General features: G+C 43.3%; 4 non-coding genes across 4 annotated transcripts; 2 read left to right on the forward strand and 2 right to left on the reverse strand.

Annotated features, from left to right (window-relative positions):
• Positions 1–1,493: 1,493 nt before the first annotated feature.
• On the reverse strand, positions 1,494–1,565 carry TRNAQ-CUG (transfer RNA glutamine (anticodon CUG)). The gene has a single exon. It is a non-coding gene; the product is annotated as a tRNA-Gln (tRNA).
• Positions 1,566–2,402: 837 nt separating this feature from the next.
• Positions 2,403–2,474, reverse strand: TRNAQ-UUG (transfer RNA glutamine (anticodon UUG)). The gene has a single exon. It is a non-coding gene; the product is annotated as a tRNA-Gln (tRNA).
• Positions 2,475–3,412: 938 nt separating this feature from the next.
• TRNAQ-UUG (transfer RNA glutamine (anticodon UUG)) lies at positions 3,413–3,484 on the forward strand. Its single transcript has one exon. It is a non-coding gene; the product is annotated as a tRNA-Gln (tRNA).
• An 801-nt stretch (positions 3,485–4,285) lies between these two features.
• Positions 4,286–4,357, forward strand: TRNAQ-CUG (transfer RNA glutamine (anticodon CUG)). Its single transcript has one exon. It is a non-coding gene; the product is annotated as a tRNA-Gln (tRNA).
• The last annotated feature ends 2,058 nt before the right edge of the window (positions 4,358–6,415 follow it).

Below are 6,415 nucleotides of genomic sequence, written 5' to 3' on the forward strand. Positions count from 1 at the left end.
CGGCTGCCACGAGGAGCTGAGCTCCCCACCTTGGGACCCTGGAGGGGGACACAGGGAACAAGGGACAAAAGACAATCGGCAATCTGGCCGGGGTGAGGTAGGAGTTTGGGGAGGCCCGACAAACAGAGGGGGCAAAAACGAAAGGGACAAGACTCCAGTAGGGAAACCTGGCAGGAGATACTCAAAATACAAAATGAGGGAGGAAGGGAGGAAGGGAGGAAAGGACGGGAAGGAGGAAGAGAGGAAAAGATTTTACTTCTAGTTCATGCTGCCTCACCTTTCTTGTTGTCACTGTCAAATTCCAGGCACTAAGTCTAAGTCACAGGAGACAAAAGATTTTACTTGTTGCAACAAGGGTAAGCAGCTTTCTACTTGGCACAGCTTTAAAATTTAGAATTTTATGGGGGCAAAATACCAAGGATGTCATCCATCCCATTGTGGGGTGTCTGTTTCACTCTCAAACTGCTCCGTGTCTTTGCTTTGCTTCCTGACGCAGTCAATCTTGTTCTTTCTCTGGGTTACCTGTACTTTCTCCATTTCTGCAGAGACAGCAGAGGTCGTGCCTTTTATTGATAGATGCTTATTTGAATTTTTTCTCCTGTTAAATATAGGACGTGCCAACTACTATTCTTCTACCTATGTTCCTCCAGCTGCTGCTCTTTGGCATTCAGGTGATATATATAGAAGTAGAATTTTCTACTCTCTCCACTTTAAAAAATTTAATTTCAACTCTATCAAGACCAAGGCAAACATATCTATAGCTATAGTAGTCTCCTCTCCTCTCCTCCCGTCCCCCCTCTCCCCCCCCCCCCGCCGCCATGTTTGCCAACCTTTCTTTGTCACACTTTCCCCTTGGCCAGGAATCTCTCGTTACTACGTTTTAATCACGGTCAGATTTTATGCAGGACAAGTCACATGAATTCCTCTTCCATGAGATGTCTCTACCTGCCAACTTTGAAGACCATTAATCGACATATACTCTGGGTCTTCTCTAGGATAGCCTTTCCTCCATCCATCAATTGACCCAACCTTGGATGTATGGCTGCCCCATCACTACCCTGATTGCTTCCCTGCACGTACTCTCTTCTAAAAATATGGCACTGAGATGAGACACAATGCTTCAGAGAGGAGCGAACCAAGACAGAGAGGAGTATCTCCTGAGTATTCAGTAGATTAATGTGTACAGGGATGACAGGATAGGGGGTTGAAATAGAATATAGAACATTTGAATCGGGCTTCTAAATTTTTGTAATTGTGTGAACTTGTGAGACTCAATACAAAGTGTCACGAAAAATCTGCTTTTTGAAAAAAGCACTGAAGTGCAGGAATGGTAGAGGAGAAAAGAGGAGAGGGAGAAGATGAGAGAAAGAGAAGAAGAGGGGAAGGAAACGAAGGATGTTCGACTTTCTTTCAGATATATTGTTGAAGGAGGTGATGACCCTGGGGATTGGAAAATTAGCAAATATCTCTAAGAAAAAACAGGTTGTACCAGAAGGTTCCACCGAGATTTGAACTCGGATCGCTGGATTCAGAGTCCAGAGTGCTAACCATTACACCATGGAACCGACACGCATGTTGTTTTCTTCTGAGTTGTGTCGGACATCACGATAATCTGACATTTCTATTGCCTTCACTTCTAGTCTCTCCTCAACAGTTTTCCAAGGCTAAAATACATGCAGACGCTGCACCGCTCGCCTGAACAAATTAGCCTCTCTTTTCTTAGCACGCCTCCTTCCTAGAATCACCCCGTAACTTTCCTCTCTGAAGGAAACCCACAGAGAATTTTCGCTCACCTGGTCTTTCTGAAGATGGATCAATACTCGGACCGAACCTGTGCTCCCCTCCGCCTACCTTTTTGCGTTCTCCCTTCCTTATCTCTGTACTCCTGCACCCCCTTTCCTTCCTTCACTTCCCCTCCCCTATTTGTCTCCTTCTCCTGAAGGAAAACTGAAGTTTTTCTAGAGAGAACTAAAAAGCAGCAGGACACATCTTTTGAGGAAAAATGTACACACCTTACCCGCTCCGAGCCTTCCGCATAAATGCTACTGTGTTGATTTTTGTTGGCGGACCGGACCGATCTGTTCATAAATGAGAGATTGGCCAGACAGATGGACAGGCCGGTAAGTTGACAGGCGAATGGACTGACTGAGGGATACATGTAGTCGGTATTTATTATAAAATAGTTCCTTAAGATTGCAAAGCACATTACCTTCATGCAATATCATTTGATCCTCATTACAATTTTGTACTATCCTGTAAAAGACGGGAGAGTCGTGGAGAGATCTGGGACCTGTTTCGTAAGGAAAGTGACTTTTAGGTAGCTTTTCCTGTTTCCCTTTAGTCCCACAGAATTTCTCAATCCCATTGCGGGGGTTGTATTTCAGGAAAGGGGATCCAAAAAGAGGTCCTACCGAGATTTGAACTCAGATCGCTGGATTCAAAGTCCAGAGTGCTAACCATTACACCATAGGACCTTGACTGCTTTTGTTTCTCCTAATATCACCCTTTGTTTGATGCATCAGCATTTGAGATGCTTGGTTTCATTTATGATTTAGGAGCTCTGAACTGTGCACTAGACTATTCCCAGTACTGTAATTTTATGAAGGCTGATCCACACCAGGGAGCTGCTGGCATAACTCCTTCGACACAGTGCAGTAGGAAAGAGAGACTAATCCACCATCTACTCAGTCAACAAACGCCTGATATGTGCCAGGCACTTTGCTAAAAGCTGAGGAAACAAAAATGCCAAAAAACCCAAAACTTTCAGCTTTCAAAGAAGTCAATCGGCCAGATTGTGAAGAACTTTGTAACGCCAAACAGTTCTATTGGATATTGAAGGCCATAGGAAACCCCTGGAGTAGATCGAATGGGAGATGGTGGTTACATTGTTAGATCTACACTGTAGGAAGAATTGTTTGCTAAGTGGGAGATGGATTGAAGCAGGTTGAGACTTGGGGCAGGAAGACCAAGCAACAAGTTTAAATTGCCCAGGTGTTAAGTGATGGGAACCTGAAGCAGGATGAGGATAGGTAAAGTTAGATAAGAGAGGGGAGGAGTATATGGGAGAGATACTACACGAAGATCAAATGGATGCATCTTGGCAACACTGAATACGGGTGTGGGAGCAGAGTGAGGAGTCGAACCTGATCGTTTGAGAGACTCAAGAGACTGAGAGGATCTGTGATCGTTAAGAAAACGATGAATTGGGAACGAGCAAAACTTTCCACTCGGGGGAATATCGCCGCTAAGACAGCCCACCTGAATAGATCGCCTTTGGGAAATCGGCAAAGCATCTTAGGTTTTTCACAAAAGTGGTTCTTTGCTTCTCACTATATTGAACATTATTGTACCAGTTCTGTCATGGAAGAGATCATCAGTCAAAGAGTGTCATCAGGAATTAAGTGTATGGGGAGGTCCCATGGTGTAATGGTTAGCACTCTGGACTTTGAATCCAGCGATCTGAGTTCAAATCTCGGTGGGACCTGTCATTTTGGCTTTCTCTCACAAAATGTAGTCAAGGCAGTGTAATTGAGTACATGTGTGGAACTAAAGGGAAAAAGTGGCGAAACATATCTTTCCCCACTTAACAGGTCCCAGATGATTCCATGATCCTTCCAGTCTGTCAGAGACCGTAATATGAGTATAATCAGACTGTAGTGTCAAATGAGATAACATGCAGGTAATGTACTTTGCAAATCTTAAGGTTCTATTCATTATAGAAATAGTGACTTTGTGTCCCTCAGTCACTCGCTCGCCTGCTTCTCTGTCCAGCTGACCGCCCGCCCTCTCGCTTGTCTTTTCAGTCCGCCAACAACAATCAACAAAGAGTAGCATTTATGCGGAGGGGGTGGAGCGGGTAGGGTGTGTGGATTTTTCTTCAAAAGAACTGTGCCCTGTTGCTTTTCATTTTCTCTCCAGGAAAAATTCCCTTTACCTTCAGGTGAAGGAGGCGAGTGGGGGAAGGGAAGTGTAGGAAGGAAAGGGGGTATAGGAGGAGAGTGGTAAGGGATGGCGAATGCAAAAAAGGATTAACAGGTTCGGTTTGTGTACTGATTCATCTTTCAGAAAGGAACAGGTGACCCATTGTCTGTGGATTTCCTTGAAAGCAGAAAGTTATGAAGCGACTCTAGGAAGGGGGCTAATTGTTGCGGCTCTCAGTGCAGTAGCTACCTGACTTTAGCCTTTGGAAAGGTGTTGAGAAGGAAGGACTGAAAAAGAAGGAACAATGAAAATGGTGGATTGTCCCAGTAACTCATAAAACGAAGAAGAGATAGTTACTTGTACTGGTTCCATGGTGTAATGGTTAGCACTCTGGACTCTGAATCCAGCGATCCGAGTTCAAATCTCGGTGGGACCTTGTAGCGCAGCTAACGTTTTCTTTGTGACCCTTACTATTTTTTTTTTTAATTTTTTTAAATAACTTTTTTATTTACAGAACCCATGCCAGGGTAATTTTTTTTTTTACAACATTATCCCTTGCACTCACTTCTGTTCCGATTTTTGCCCTCCCTCCTTCCACCCCCACCCCCACATGGCAAGCAGTCCTATATATGTTAAATATGTCACAGTATATCCTAGATACAATATATGTGTGCAAAACAGAACAGTTCTCTTGTTGCACAGGGAGAATTGGATTCAGAAGGTATAAATAACTCGGGAATAAAAACAAAAATGCAAGCAATTTACATTCATTTCCCAGTGTTCTTTCTTTGGGTGTAGCTGTTTCTGTCCAACCTTGATCAATTAAAACTGAGTTAGATCTCTTTGTAGAAGAAATCCACTTCCATCAGAATACATCCTCATACAGTATCGTTGTTGAGGTATATAATGATCTCCTGGTTCTGCTCATTTCACTCAACATCAGTTCATGTAACTCTCTCCAGGTCTCTCAGAAATCTTCCTGCTGGTCATTTCTTACAGAACAATATTATTACATAACATTCATATACCACAATTTACCCAGCCATTCTCCAATTGATGGGGATCCATTCATTTTCCAGTTTCTAGCCACTACAAACAGGGCTGTCACAAACATTTTGGCACATACAGATCCCTTTCCCTTCTTTAGTATCTCTTTGGGGTATAAGCCCAGTAGAAACACTGCTGGGATCAAAAGGTATGCACAGTTTGATAACTTTTTGGGCATAATTCCAGATTGCTCTCCAGAATGGTTGGATTCGTTCACAATTCCACCAACAATGCATCAGTGTGACCCTTACTATTTTGAATCAATGTTCAGGGTCAACATTCTTCCCCCTCCTTCCTTCACTCGCTCCTCTCCCTCCCCCTCTTGCTCTCCCTTCCTCTCTCTCCCTGACATCTTAGTATTTTTTTTTTTTCAAAAAGCAAATTTTCTGGGACACCTTGCAGTAACTCTCAAGAGTTCACACGATTACAAAACAACAGAAGCCTGATTCAAATGTCCCAGGTTCGGTGTTCCTTTCAGCATTATTCATCAGTTCCTTTCACCCTATGCATTAACTGGAGTCTAGTATTTTCATCCAGATACTCCTCCCTGTACTGATTCTTTCCTGTCTGAAGCATTGTTCTCATCTCAGTACCATATTTTAGACTATCCAAGAGAGAATATGTGCAGAGAAGGCAATCAGGGGAGCGAGGGGGCCGGCAGCCATGCTACGGTTGGGTCAGTTGAAGGAATGGGGGAAGATTTATCTGTTCAGAATAGATGTCGATTAATAGTTTTCAAAGTTGGCAAGCAGAGGTCATGACATGGAAAAGGCATTCTTCTAACTTGTGCTACTTAAAACAAGAGACTAGTAAGGGGGATGTGTGCCAAAGAAAGGTTGGCACACGTGTATGTACGAAGTGTACTGTATAGATTTTTTTTTTACTTGCCCAGAATCACACAGCTAGTGTTGAGTGTTAAGCGTCTGAGGCCAGACTGACTGAGCGCCTGACTTCTGGGCTGCTTTTCTGTCCACTGCGCCACCAAGCTGCCCCAATTAAAATTTTTTAAAGTGGAGAGAATAGTAAATTCTACTTCAATATTATTATCTGGATGTCAAAGAGCAGCAGCTGGAGGAACATAGGTAGAAGAATAGTAGTTGGCACGTCCTATATTTAACAGGAGAAAAAATTCAAATAAGCATCTATCAATAAAAGGCACGACCTCTGCTGTCTCTGCAGAAATGGAGAAAGTACAGGTAACCCAGAGAAAGAACAAGATTGACTGCGTCAGGAAGCAAAGCAAAGACACGGAGCAGTTTGAGAGTGAAACAGACACCCCACAATGGGATGGATGACATCCTTGGTATTTTGCCCCCATAAAATTCTAAATTTTAAAGCTGTGCCAAGTAGAAAGCTGCTTACCCTTGTTGCAACAAGTAAAATCTTTTGTCTCCTGTGACTTAGACTTAGTGCCTGGAATTTGACAGTGACAACAAGAAAGGTGAGG

The sequence above is a fragment of the Antechinus flavipes genome, chromosome 4 (genome assembly GCF_016432865.1).
Source record: "Antechinus flavipes isolate AdamAnt ecotype Samford, QLD, Australia chromosome 4, AdamAnt_v2, whole genome shotgun sequence".
NCBI classification, from domain to species: Eukaryota; Metazoa; Chordata; class Mammalia; order Dasyuromorphia; family Dasyuridae; genus Antechinus; species Antechinus flavipes.